Below are 14,667 nucleotides of genomic sequence, written 5' to 3'. Positions count from 1 at the left end.
ATACATGAATTTGAAGCATGGGGGTCTGCTGGAAATAAGGGTGCTCTGAGCGACGGGATTCCTCACTCAGTACTAACATAGAAGCACCTATAGACTAAAAGATGTTAGCATAGCATTACAGGAACCCGATGAGATCACTGTGTCTAATGCAACATCTTTCACTCTACATAATGTTCAAGTGTATCTAATCTAGAATGCACAGGATTAAAAACATTATTTAATTGGAACCTTTCCTTCCCTTCTTTCACATACAGTGAGCAAACATGTTTCGCTCTGCTCAAGCTCAAGACCAACATCAACCAGAGCCGAACAGGAAAATGTCAAAGAGACTCTGTTGGACATTCTGGGGGAGACAGGGAAGCTCAGATATCCTCGCCATTTTCTCCGGAGTACGGTCAAAATGACTGAAACTGCGTTCAGTTCTCCTCATTTCAAGCTGACTGTAAACTTTGGGGTATAGTATCGTGTAGTATGCGTTTGTGGGTATGATGCATGATAAAAGTTGGACACTGCGGTTTCAGATATCACATATGCGGAAGTGTAATATCTGCAGAACTTTAAAAAGATGAAATGAGTGTTTTAGTGATGTATAGGTTACACATAAGTGCTGGTGATATGGTGATTTGTACTGATGCAGAAACTCATCACAGAAACACATATTATCACAGCACTTATGGTACTGTGTGTGAGTGTGTGTCGTATGTGAGGTGTGTGACGTGACGCGTAGTGCTGCGGGTAATATTTTTGTTGGGAACAAGTCAATCGATTGCTACCGTGCGCAGATTCCTCTGATATGATTCTTTTGTCTTAATCATGAACATATGCCAGCTATCCTATTTCTTACTCAGTGTGTAATTCCCCTTGTCCCTAAATATGTGCAATAAAGGGAGCGGTCAAGAATCATTTTTCATTTTATTTAATTGATGTACAGAATATTTGTTAGAGAAAGCGTCTTAAGTTTAAAAAATAAATGATTGGATGTGATTAGCTTGTTACAGCAGTACATTGTTACCTGCCGTCAGTGATAATCAGCGACAAAAATCCTTTGTAGATGAAAAACAGACTTCTAGGTTTTACTGCAAATTCACGTGAACATAACCACTTACTCATACGTAATATTCACAAATAGGCACAAACGACCGTGTGTGAAACACTAGAATGAATGATTAGAACTTGCAGGTTAGACCCCTTCTCGGTTTATTTCCCATTTGTGAGAATATTGCACGAGGAGCACCGTGAAACACACGCCGCGTCTCTAACCTCATTAAGTACAATGTGCCCCATTAATCTCACTCCACTCACTATCGCATGTGGATGTTGGCCCACAACCGACACCCATGCGAGATTTTTTGGGGTGGTCCTTGTAATATGCACGCAAGCCAGTGAAAAGACTGATAAGAGCCACACGACAAGGAGCACACAAGGAAATCGAAAGTGGGCGAATATGTAGCGCCCATGCCAGGTGCCTCTTGCTATATCGAGTCATGAGACAATGTACATCGTAAACACGCACAGTGATCTGTGTACACAAAGTGGTAAGAAGATACATGTGTGGTGTGGGAAAGAGACACAGTGATAGATAAGAGATAGAAGAGAGAAGAAAGCAGAGTGATGATTTGTAGCTGATGTGGGCAGGAGACGGGGAAAAAGAGAAAGCAGTGGGGGTGCTATGTTCGGGATTCAGTTAGAGTGGCGAAGTGGGCTGAGCTTATCAGTCACATTGACACTACAGGTTTGCTATTGGCCCCGGCATATTACACAGTGTGTGTGTAACTGAACATGTTCTGAAACGACAGCTTTGCTGCACCCATTGTTAGGTAGGAAAACGGAGAGGTGATTGTCCCTTTTAAGGTGTTACTTGACAGAGAGGATGGTGGCCTCTCAGTTCCAAACTTTAAACAATATTCTAGTCCTTTGTGTTAAGACCTATCCTCACGGCGTTTAACCCCGATGCGTCTGTCTGCTGGCGTCGTAGAGAGTGCCAATCAGAGCCTTGTTCACTCCATGGACGTTCTCGTTCTGCCAACCGTTTTAACAAAAAGACCCCCATTATCTCTCATCTTATCAAGACTTGGGATTAGTGAAATCATATGCCATCTAGCGGGTAACTGGAAAAGCTTTTGTGGCCGTACATAGATACAAATATGTAACTCATGGCATGAATCGGTGGGAGGCCAAGTGTGCAGTCTCGCTCAGGGATAACACAGAAGGTAAGACATTTTGTGCGCTGGCTCGTTAACCTTCTCTGATTGACCAAAATGCATTCAGTCTACCACGTTCCTCTCTTTTTTCCTTTTTAGCTTACTTTAAAGGATCAAAGCATCCGAGGCATACGGTGCTAACACCCTGGGGCGAGGCTGTGGACAATCCATCCTATTCGGAAGTATTGAAGATGGAGCCTAAAAACTTTGGTATGGTATCTTGGCTTATCGTCTTGGCGACATCTGGGCACTCTGCCCTTCGCCTTTTGAGAAGATCTGGCAGGTGAGTTGCCAAGGCCTCCCCACATCTCGTTTGGCATAATTCCAGAAGGTATCTCTCATACCATACACCAGCAGATTCATACAATTCAATACATAGGAATATTCACCCCTAGAAAATGCACCACATGAAAATAATAAAACAGTCCCTTATGCACTTTCTGACCAAGTTAAAGCTCAATGTAACATATCTTCATGATGGTCGTCCGTAGGTCAGTTCTGGAACAATATTGAAAATCCAAAATTTCCATCTGGATTTATAGTAGGTGGCCTGCTACTGTCAATGCTTTGGATTATGGAGGATCTGTCCAGCCTTACGCTTTCTAAAGCTCAAAAAAATTGTGATTTGGGTTTGCTGGGGAACTTACAGCTTGCTAAAAGGAATGATTGCAAATTCGTTGGAAGCCAACCTCATGACGCCGCTAGTTGTTCATGGATCTTTTCTTTTTTGGATGGCCCGTACACGAAATCTCTACGGTAGCTGTGGGTGGGAAAAGCTTCAGGAGGACTGGCCGGGCGCGCTGAGTCCGTGAAGGCAATGCTCTGTAGCCTTTTCTTTGTGTGTGTGATTGGGCCCGATGTCTGTGTCTGTTGTGTGTGTCTGTTTGTGCACGTGTTGTTTTTCTCCATCCCTCCCGTTTTTCCTCTGTGTGTTTTGGGGCCCATGGGAAGCATCTAAGCTCCAAGGTGTGTTTGTAATGTTTCTGAATGTTTATGTTTACATTATTATTTTTCTAATATAAAAAAATTGAAGTGAATTAACAAAAAAGTGACAACAACATCATAAGGAAGCCAGATCAATAACAATCCCGGGAAACAAGACCTAAAACAAGTATTCCCAGGTGGAAATCATGAGCTTCCTGTGTGGGAACAGAGACTGTAACACAATGTTTTCAGTTTAATAACTGCTGTTCGTAAAAAACCAGAGGGAAGGCATACGAGTCGGCAGCGAATTAATGTCAGTGTGTAGTTTGTTCCGGAACGTCTTTAAAAATGGAACACGTGTGAGGGAAGGACGTGGGGGAGTGAGAGGGAGATGAAGGAAGATAAGCCAGCAAAGCGCTAAGTGAGGCGGTGACCATTCGGTGGAAATTCGCGGGAAAGGATGACAATGACAAGAAAATAAGGCTGTATTAAGTTAGAATTCGAGTGCGATATACCAAAGGAGCCGATGACCAAATGTGGTTTTCCAACCCCCAAGTTCATGTCTTTCATCTTTCGCTTGGCAGCTGCCCCATAGATTCTTATGGGGCTAATGTCCTAGGAGAGTTTCCTGAGCACACAGCAAGAGCAACAGTTATCCACATGGTCATTGAACCAGGTATCTTGTGCCGTGCATGGGAGGGGCCAAAGTCTGCTCCACCGCCGCAAAGTATGAAGTCAGGACCTCCATGAGCTCGTACTGCTAGAAGGAAGCATAAGTAAATGAATGTTAGATGCAAAATTAGCTAGCTATCAGCCAAGAGGACTTTGGACCACTGAGAAAACAGACCAGTTCTTTTTTTTCTTTGCAGGTAAGACGCCTTCTGAACGTGGTTTGTGTTCAGGAGCGGCCCTTGACAAGAGAATACGACATTTGAAGCCCATGCCAGGCCCCTCTGTGTGTGATGGATCTTGAGCAGCAAACTCCAAGCCTAGTCACTCCTTGGAAAGCTCCCCAACACATTGATATGGCCCTTTTTCGTGACAATCCTCTCCAGGGTACGGTCATCCATGCGCTTGTGCACCTTTTTATTCCACACTTTTCCTGTCCATTTAATTTCGATTAATGTGCCTCGATAGCACTTTGAGAAAAACATCCAACTTCCTTTGTCAATTTAACCTTTTGCGGCTTTTCCCTCTTGTTGTGTGTGTGTGTGTGTGTGGGGGGGGGGGTCAATGATGGTTTTCTGCAACAACGTCAGCGTCCGCAGTCTTCCCCATGATTGTGAACTCCACTGACCAGACGAGAGACCAATTAAAGGCTACAGGACACCCTTCGCAGGGGTTTGGGATTAAGTAGTTGAGTAGAGTGCTGGTTTTTTTTGATACTGTGAAAGCCTACAATACTGAACTTTTGCCACCATATGCTAATTTTCTGAGATTTTTGGGGGGGGGGGTGGGAAAAAATTTTTTTTTTTTGGGGTTTAATAGCTGACGCCATAATCAAAATGATATCAAATAAGGCTTGAAATACTAACGTTGCATGTAAGGAGTCTATATAATATATTAGTTTCACCTTTAAGTTGAAAAGAGTTGCCTCTCCGGGGAAACCAGCACTTATCGGGGTGTGGAGAGGTTTGTGTGTACCTATGAACTGAGGCTTGGTGTCTGGAGCTGTGTGTCCTGGTTAGAGGTCTCACATGGAACATGCGTTAGGGTTGCGGGGTAAACCAGCACAAGAATGGTTCAAACACCAGCTGAGAAGGACAAAGAAGAGAGGGAGTGACCCTGCTCCGGAGGAGGGCACGGGGGGCCCCTGTCTGGAGGCAGGCCCGACGGCGAGCTCGGGGCAGGCGAGGCGGCCTGGTGGCCGGGTTTGCCACAGAGCCGGTCGGCAAGCCCCCGAAAAGGCACGTGAACCCCTATCATCCATCCCATGGGTCCACACCTGTGGGAGGAACCGCTGGGGGGTCGGGCAGGTGTGACACGCTGCCATATGGGTGGCGGGCCCGCGAACGTCAGGGGCATCAGAAGGACCAGACCCGGGCGGGCAGAGGCTAGCTATGGGAGTGGTGAACGCACCTCGCCTGTGGGGTCAGGGAGCCCGGAACTTGTGCGGGAGGTGGAGGCAGCTACCAGATTAGATCTGGGGGGGTTACCTCTGACACTGAATGTTGTTTGTGCATATGCACCAAACAGGAGGCGTGGAGTATTCAGCCTTCTTGGAGAGCCTTGAATGGAGTCCTGTATGGGGCTCAGTAGGGGACTCCATTAGTTACTGTCTGGAGGATTCAATGCACCATCGTGGCAATGATGGAAACTTGAGAGGGTGATTGGGGAGGAATGGCCTCCTGATCTGAACAAGAGTGGTTGGTCTGTTGTGTGGACTTTCTGTGTAGTCATGATTGCCATCACAAACACCAGTTGAACATAGGGATGCTATGAGTGTACGTCGGGTACCAGAGAACCTATGCCACCCAAAGGTCAATGATCGATGTTATAATGATTCATCTGACTGATGGGACGATCCTAGTCTGGAACACGCGGGGAAGAGGATGGGCAGAGCTGTAACACTGCTGCAACCATCTGGGTGGTGAGTGGGACAGCGGTGGGGAAGGGACCCTGGACAGGACCTGGTAAGCCCCTAAACGCGTAGTGCGGGGTAAATTGGCGAAATGTCTGGCCACGGTCCAAGGGACTTCAACTCACACCCTCAGACGGAGGCTTTAGTGAATCCATGTGGAGGCTGGGCGAGAATGAACCTTGGAAAAAAAGCAACGTAGGGCAAAGTTTCACATATTAGCACAAGACCCAGCTGCACCAGGGACAGGGGAGAGTGGTCATGTAGGGTCTGGTAAGAGGCCTCAAGGAGCGGGTTGGCAACCTCACACGAACACCCTGAGTGGACAACGAAAAGTTGGTCGGAAAGCCGCTCCGACCCTGAAGAGGAGTCCTTCCGGGACATAATTTGTCTAACAGGAGGATCCAGAGCAGTTGCAATGGTACGACGGGCTCAGAAGGGCTGCAGCTCTGCCGTGACAGAGGCAAGCAGCGGAGGTGTGGGCGAAGTTCGGAGAAGATTACATGGAGAAGGACTTTCCGGTCGGCACAAGGGGCTTCTGGAAAACCGTCGCCAACCAGGAGGGGGAAGCGGGGAAGCATCCAAGCGGAACCAGTAAGGATTGAGTTGTTGAACCTCAACTGGGGAGGTAATAGACGTGTGGAAGGAGTAGCACTTTGAGGAACTCCTAAATCCAGCTAACAGTCCTCTGTGGTGGAGGCAGAGCTGGAGGAGGATGGGGGGTGTCCTCAATTTCCCTGGGGAGTCGCTGAGGTAGTCTTCAAACACCTCAACAGCGCACGCCCAGGGATGATAGGAGATCCGTTCCGAAATTCTGAAGATCGGGTGGGAGGGGCTCTGTCTTGGTTTGACAAGCTCTTTAACATTGCGTGGAAGTCTGGACAAGTGCATAAGGAGGGCAGCCTGGGGTGGTGTTACCCTCTCAAAAGATGGGGACCGAGGGGTGTGCCAATAAGGGATATAACACTCGCAGCCCCCTGGTAAAGTCTTATCCAAGGTGCTGGAAAGAGGAGTTCGGACGATAGTTGAGCCCAGATAGAAGAGGAACAACTGGGAGTCTGTCCTGGTCGTGGAACAACGGAGCAGACTCTTTACTCTAGCAAGGATCCTGGACGGGCGCCTGGGAGTATGCCCAACCAGTCCACATGGTTTTGGGGAATCCTGGAGAAGGAGTGTATAACCAGGTCCAGGGAGAAACTGTGGAGGTTCTGCAGGAGTATGGGGTGGGAGGGTCCCCTTCTTAGGGCAATCCAATCGCTGTATGACCAAAGATGGGAGAGCTGTGATGGGTTCTTGGCAGTAAGTTGTAACTCGTTTCAGGTGAGGGTGGCTCCGCCCGGGCTGCACCTTTGTCAACCATCATGTGTTAATATTTATGGAAAGGATATCGAGGCGTAGTTGGGGCGGGGGAGGGGTTGCAGTTTGTGGGCATAGGAGACTCATCGCTTGCTTTTTGCGGATATGATGTGGTCTGTGGCATCATATGTCTGTGGCTTCAGCATCAGGACGGTTTGCAGCCGCGTGGGAAGCAGCTGGATGAGGATCAGCACTCTAAATATGAGCCATGGTTCTCCGACAGGAAACCGATGGAGTGGCGTGGCTAGGGAGTGAGTCCTTACCCCAAGTGAAGGAGTTAAGTACCTTGGGGTCTTGCTCGGCGATGTGAGGGGGGAACATGTGAGCGTGAGATTGAGTCGGAGAATCGGAGCAGCCGGTGCGTAATACATTTTGTTTATAGCACCGTTGTGACAAAAAAGGGAGCGGAGCCAGAAGGCAAAGCTCTCGATATATACGGGCAATTGCGTTCCCTACCCTCACCTATGGTCATGAAGGCTGGGTCAAGACCGAAAAGAAGAACGACACAATCAAGGGTACAAGCGGCCGAATGGGTTTTGCAGGAGGGTGGCGGGACGTCTCCCTAGAGATAGGGTGAGAAGTTCAGTAATCCGAGAGGAGCTCGGAAGTTAGAGCCGCTGCTACTTTTGCGCGAAAAGGAGCCAGTTGAGTGGTCGGGAATCTGGTAAGGATGCTCCTGGGCGTTCCCTGGGAGGTGTCCAGGCACGTCCAGCTGGGAGGAGGCCAGGGGAAGATCCCAGGACTAGGTGGATGTTTATCTTCAACTGACTGGGAACGAATTGGGATCCACCAGTCGGAGGCTGGGTTGATTTGGCTCGGGAAAAGGGAAGTTTTGGGGTCCCTACTGGAGATGCTGACCCCGCGCCACCCGAGACGTGATAAGCGGTTGAAGATGGGGGATGGACAGTTTAGTTGAATTAATGAAATGAATGAACTGTGCCACCGAGCTAATTTTGGAGTTTGAACTGTAGTTATTTAGTCTCCCATCTAGTGACGGAATAAGACCATGCAAGCACAATCAGACTTGTCGTGAATCATTTTAGTGAATAATTGTGTGTCCCTTTAACCCGGTCTATAAGCTTCCAAAAAATTAAAAACCCATACAGAAGAACACAATTATGACATTAAAATTTAAAATCATTAAATGTTTACATGAAGCAGACAACTCGACTCTTTGGCACGAGGAATAAAGAGGGAATTAAACCTGTAAACAAACACAACTCCAAGAAAACGTACCGTCGGTAGTTTCAGTGGAATGTACATTTATTAAAAAAAGGTCAGCAAGCAGAAATCGTGAAACACACATATATACCTGACTGTAACGCACTATTTATTCAAGTTAAAATTCCCCGTGTTATATTATCAGTGTATCTTTATCAGTGCAATTCAATTTGATGCCGGTGGTAACGGATGATGGGTACAGCCCGCCCTCCGTCGCTCGACACAGAAGGATGATGTAGAAAGTCAAACATTTCAAGAATCAGCAACTTTCCAAAAGACTGCTTTGTTTCCTGGAAAGAGCCTGATCCAAAATAAGTAGCGTTAGCAAAATTCATTTATACTCCAGCATTGCTCAAGGACTCAGATATTGCTCAGACCAAGAAAGCGCCCAGTGGGCGAGTGTGAGATGTTTGGATGAGCGGCTCTCCAGAAAGCAACAAATCCAATGTCAACAAGGAATGATAAAAAACCGTGTGGAAACCAGGCTGCTTCTCTGTCTGCAGATTAGCAATGAGAAGGGACACCAGTAACAGAGTGGGCTCAAAAGGATTCAGATCAATATGGAAAGCCCTCATGACTTCCCAAAACCTCGTTGCTTGTTGTAGTTGATCTTCTCATTGAGCCAGCTCGGCCTTGCTGGTCAGTAAAACAAGGAGAAACAGAAAACAGATCTGGTTATGGGTGGGGTGATAGCCAGGGAGGTCCTCCTAGGACCGGGAATCAACATCCCTAACTCCAGTCCAGAGAGACCTTTCCACGGCAGCAGTTTGGGCAGGAGCTTAAGGTCTCCTCTGCGAACAACGCAAGGAAGAGTTAGTGAGAGCAATAACTTAAAGAAGAGTCTTAACCTGCCTTCTTCTAATGGCAGCATGGGGCGGACACAGGGTTGGTAAACAGAAGTCATGTTCTATAGAAGGCTATGGGAAATTCGTCCACTTCTAAATGTCAAAGACTCCATGGTCTAATCGCAGGTTTCACTTCTTCTTCAATACAGCCTGATGTTTATTTTGAAATTATGGTCCAATTGTTTTTTTATTTTAGTAAAGCAGGTTTAAGGCACTATAGTATTGTCTATGAGCACACACAAACACAAAACACTCCTTACATTTGTACATCTGGGTTGTCAGTGGTGACAGTCTTTGGTGTGCATTTTGCTTTTAATTTTTTGGATATTTTTAATAACTCTGAATCTCGCTTTGTGCATGTATAGGTCCTGAGTATGTGTGTCTATTTCAGGCCTGGTGTTCATGATTACTAACAAATACATAGTGTAAGTGTAATATCTCCCAATTTATTCGGTTATTGATCCATTAAATCAGACAGAATAAATTAAATTAATGGACAGGGCAAGGTGGGAGAGAGCCGGGGGTGACACACTTGAACCCGGGGACTCTGAGCTACACGGGGCCCACCCTCTTACTGGGGGGAGCGATGAGGTCGCCCCATCTTTGGGTGTTATTGATACAGGGTCGTTCTTCCAACCGAATACAGACGCCAAGCATACTATGGACGACTTTGGACCACAAAATTCTGGAAAAAATGTCAGGATGACTCACCTCGATGTGCGCGGGTCTGTCTGCATGTCCAATGGTCAGGCGTTATCGTGTTCGATTGCCTTTCCACACTCCCAAACAGGTCTTGGGACTTTCAGCAGCATGGAGTTTCCAAGGTCTGACACAAGGAAACCTGAAACAACACAACACACCCACAGGTCAGGAAGTTAGTTGAAAACAGTGAAGACTTATCCTGAAGCGCGAATGTCATAACAAGCAGTCGTTGATCTCACCAATCAGAGAAGGTGTATGTGAAAGCGTCTTTGCATTCTCAGCAACTTTGTCCAACATCTGGACTCCAACCACTGCTCAGTTTGCTCTGCTCGCTCTGGCTAAGCGTGTGCCATGGTATGAGTGACTCGGTGAGCTGTAGGCCCGGCATCACTCTCTGAGAGACACAAAGTCAAAATATGAGCAAGAAGCAGAACAAACATATAAAAGCATTCAGACTCAAAGATACGGAGAAGAATGCTGCAAATTAATTCAAAGTCTGATATTTTCTGATTGTAATATGGTTGAACCACCCCACCCCCAGTTCAGATTTTTTCCATACATTTTGTAGGCCTGGCATCCGGACAGAATGACACGTCCGTTGAAAAGATCTGTAGGTTCGTCGATTAGGAAGACTTCCTTGTGTCTGATTTGAAGTATACTCTTAAAGTGGCTTGGATTAACTTCAAAAATTCAAATGAGTTAGACATTTCCAATATCAATACCTTTTGAAATAAGAAAACAGCAGGCCTACATTTTGTGACTAAGGCAACAGCTACCTTGGCAGTGTCAGCTAAGATTTTCATCAGAAGGTTCAAAGTGAACGCCTCCATGTCTTTAAGCGTTGCCACGGTTTCCAGACAAGGACGCTTTTACCTGGGTAGGACAGTACTACCTGGGAAGAATTCATAGACAACATCATCACTTTCCTGTGATTTACTGCAATGGCTTTATGGCATTTGTTGTGTTGTTGAGTTCATGTTATTAGAACCGGTTTAAGAAACAGGGTGTAAACGAATTAACATTGGCCAAAACTACTGAGGTTATTAAGTTGTTCAAAGTCTTAAAGAAGGTTTTGTTTATGGTTGTCCAATTTTGCTTTCTTTCAAGAATCTCAGTTCTGCAGGCGTGGAGCTACAAACCAGAAAGATATGCAGAGTTAACAATGAAACGTACTGCCTTTAATAAGATATGACGAAGTATGCAGGAGAAATCTCAGGGGCTCATTATACCTCTCCAGAAACAGCCGCAGCTCTTGGAAACACACCAAACTGCAGTAGTCAAGCGAGTTTTTGCGCTGATTTTTTGTGCTGTTCCGTGCATGGGTCAATGCACTCTTAAAGAGAAATAACAAGAAAAGAAACAGCAGTATGATAACAACACTAAAACATATAAAAAAAATTCCCTAAAAAGCACAGACAATTAAAATTAAAAGAAAGGTCTTTATTATCAAATAAAATCCAAAAAAGTTCCAAAACAAATACAATTTGTAGAAAACAAAACACACACAAATCACTCCCCATTGTCTCACAATAACGTTATACACTCCATATAAATGTATATCGGGTTAATAAGTACAGTGTGTTCGCAAATAACCTAGCAGTGCCTTTAGAAAAATGAGTAAATGTCAAAAATTCTTCAAAGAAATTGTACTTTAATGAACACAGATACATTGGGGACACAGTACATTCTATTCCAAAGCAAAACAATTTTTTTTTTTTTTTTATTTTTACGCAAAGTCAACAAAACTTTAATAATAATATATAATATTCCAAATTGAAAAGTAAGAAAGGCATGTTCAAAAGAAATAGCAGTGTGCCATCTTTCCTGGCAAAACTCAAACAAGGTACTGTACCAAACAAAAGAAATTCTTGATAAGTGAAACCTAGCTGGAGTATCCTAAACTAATATTTGTCGCAAATCACACGGTTTCCGTATTGATGCTTCAAATCGGTGGTGCAGGAGTCAAACCAACTTCTGCCCGGGCCCAGGTCTTGCAGGCCCGAGGATACTTGCACGTATTCCACAATTATCAGCGTTCGTGGTGTTGCCTCATGCACGCACTTTGTATGTCAGGCCCACAATTTGCAATGGGATTAGGTCGGGGATTGTGCTGGCCAACTCCATCAGTTGAATCGTTCATCTGGAAACCATGCTTTTGCTCGCTTGCTGGTGTGTTTGGGGTCATTATCCTGTTGAAAGGTCACCTCAACGGCATCTTCCTCCTCATCATATGGCAGATGACCTCTTCCATGATCTGAGGTAAGGAAATGATCAATGATCCCTGTATGCGGGTGAATCGGACCAACACATAGTATTTGAAAAAAAATCAACTATCATGAGGGCGTGCACCACCAGGCTTAATGGTCTCAGTGAGTACTGTGGCTTAATCGTGTTTGCAGGGGGTTGACATACTGCCTGGACCCTTAGTCCCAAAAAGAAACAATCTTGCTTCATCTGTCAACAAGATATTATGCCAGTTCTTTCAGTTTGCAGGCATGGGTCGATTTGGCATATTGTAAACGATTCTGAACATGTCTTTTTCTCAGAGTGGGGACATTGCGGGGGCTTCGTGCTGGAAGGTTAACCTCAAGAAGACGTCTTCTGGATTGTCACCAGTACCACTTCAATTGTAGTCTTGCTCGATCTTATCCCTTGGAATCCCATCATGGCTGAGTTTCGCCCACAGTTTGGGTCTCATATTCTGTCAATTCGACCGGGGTTGTCTTCTTTTTTGTCTCTCCTCAGTTTTCAGTTTTTGAATCCCATTTCAGGGCAATTTGAGATCCATTTCAGCCGCAACAGCCAATAAGATTTTCGCACCTTTTTTGTTTTCTCCTTTCTTATTACAATTTTTATTAGGGAATCAAAGCTCATCTTCAGAACAGTGTCGGAAACCCATTTTCATTGTTTGTTTCAGGAGAAATGCACAGACCAGCCATGCCAGTTGTCTTGATCCTTAAATCACGGCCTATCACATGTTAACACCCTTTTTTCACAAGAACACCTCCTAATTGATGCCTCTTACTTGAACCCACCACTGCTATTTTTTTGACACACCCTTTTCAGTTAAATCTCAAATTTCACAGAATACACAGTATGAATGGCTGTCCTGTGGGTTTGTGGTGTTTTCTATACCGTTATTTACCCCCAGAAAATATATTGGGGTTATAGAGTTGAAATGTTTAATAAAACAGTGATTTTCTCTTGCTTGCCTCCGTTGAGCGCCCACTGCTATTATTCTCGAACACAACGGCTACCGCCCACATGTGTCCAGATAAAGTTCAATTTTATAAGTTCTTTGCTTCTTTACTGCTGCAGGACTTGCCTTCATGGGGACCCTCTGCTCTCCTCTGGGGCCACAAAACGACACATATGACGCCGTATGAAGTAGCAGAAATAGAAATTAGCAGAGTAAATATTTCGTGGGGGTTTAGTGGATATACGTAATATAAACAATGAAAATAATTCTGGCCATGAATGCCTATTGAGCCATGAACAAATAGTCCGGCGTGCGCTGACTTAGGTACCTTTATTCTGAATTCAAGGAGGCTGAGGTACAAGTGGTTTTAAAAGCTGTTTTATGGCTGATAATTGAAAGGGTGGCTTATGGAAAAACGGCAATTGATTGGCTGGTGGTCAACGTTAACGGGTGGTACATTGGAAATAGCTGACAGACCCCTCAGTGTCTCTTTATAAAGAAGGATAGTTGCGCTATAGATCCGATAGTGGATTGGCTTCAATACAGCCCACCTTTATGAGTCGGTTTTGTTCCCGAGGATTCCCAGGTACACGTTAGAGTTCTCCAAGCGTAGCTCCACCTGGCGCCTTGAATGCTACTAACACTCATTAGAATCCACTTGACTCCATTAATTGTGGCCGACAACTCGTGGGACATGTAATAACTTTTCCATATGAGCGGTTTAAAGGACTCTATTTTGTTCCGTAGAGTCATTTTCCTAATAAAAACACAACAACTGTATTAAAGACTCCCTAGTACCTGTAGCATACGTCATGGCTCGAGCAAGACCGTTTCTTCGAAAAATATTATCAGTGTCATCATCAAGCAACTTGATGTCGCAGAGCTCGACCAATCACTGCATTGCAGGACTGAAAGATCGTAGTACAGTTGGGACTACAGCAGGTCGGTTTAGCGTTATTACTAATTTAAAACTAGGCATGTTAGTCAGGCGGTAGTAGCCTGGACTATGTTAATGTAACCCTAGCATGGTAGTAGACAGTAATTAGCCTGTGCATAGTTAATGTAAACTAGCATGTTAGTTAGCAGTAATTAGTCCTTGTACCTCGTTTAATGTTAACTAGCATGTATTCGCGTAATTCCCCCCTGTTAATCAGCCGTTTGCTATTTAATGTTAAAATCGCATGTTAGTTTGCCAGATAATGCGCCTGTACCTATGTAATGTTTAACTAGCAGTTAGTAGCATGCAGTTAATTAGCCTGTGCATACATGCTAGTTAACATTAGTAATTAAACCTAAACAGCTGATGGAAGTCCAAACTGTCTACGAGCTTCTCCTGACAATGCAGTGATTGGTCGACTATGCTACAGCAAGTTGCTTGATTATGACACTATCTATTTTTAGAAAAACGTCTGCTACAGAGCCATGACGTGAGCTACAAGGTAATGGAGTCTTTTATACATTGTTGTGTTTTTATTAGAAATGAACAACGGACAAATAGAGTCTTTAAACGCTTCAGATGAAAAGTTATTCACTGTCAAAGTGGCGCCAAAATGAATGGGAGTCAATGGGATGCTAATGAATGTTAGGTAGCATTAAAATGGCGCCAGGGGAGCTACGCTTTGTAGACGCTAACTTACCTCC

At 45.0% G+C, this 14,667-nt stretch overlaps 1 protein-coding gene across 1 annotated transcript in view; it reads left to right on the top strand.

Annotated features, from left to right (window-relative positions):
* si:dkey-196h17.9 (uncharacterized) overlaps positions 1 to 14,667 on the top strand; it is a 59,045-nt gene that overhangs the window by 35,690 nt on the left and 8,688 nt on the right. The window lies entirely within an intron of this gene.

Source organism: Etheostoma spectabile, chromosome 9 (genome assembly GCF_008692095.1).
Source record: "Etheostoma spectabile isolate EspeVRDwgs_2016 chromosome 9, UIUC_Espe_1.0, whole genome shotgun sequence".
Classification (NCBI taxonomy): Eukaryota; Metazoa; Chordata; class Actinopteri; order Perciformes; family Percidae; genus Etheostoma; species Etheostoma spectabile.
Note: the sequence above shows the minus strand (reverse complement) of the source record. Positions and strands in the feature narration are given on the sequence as shown.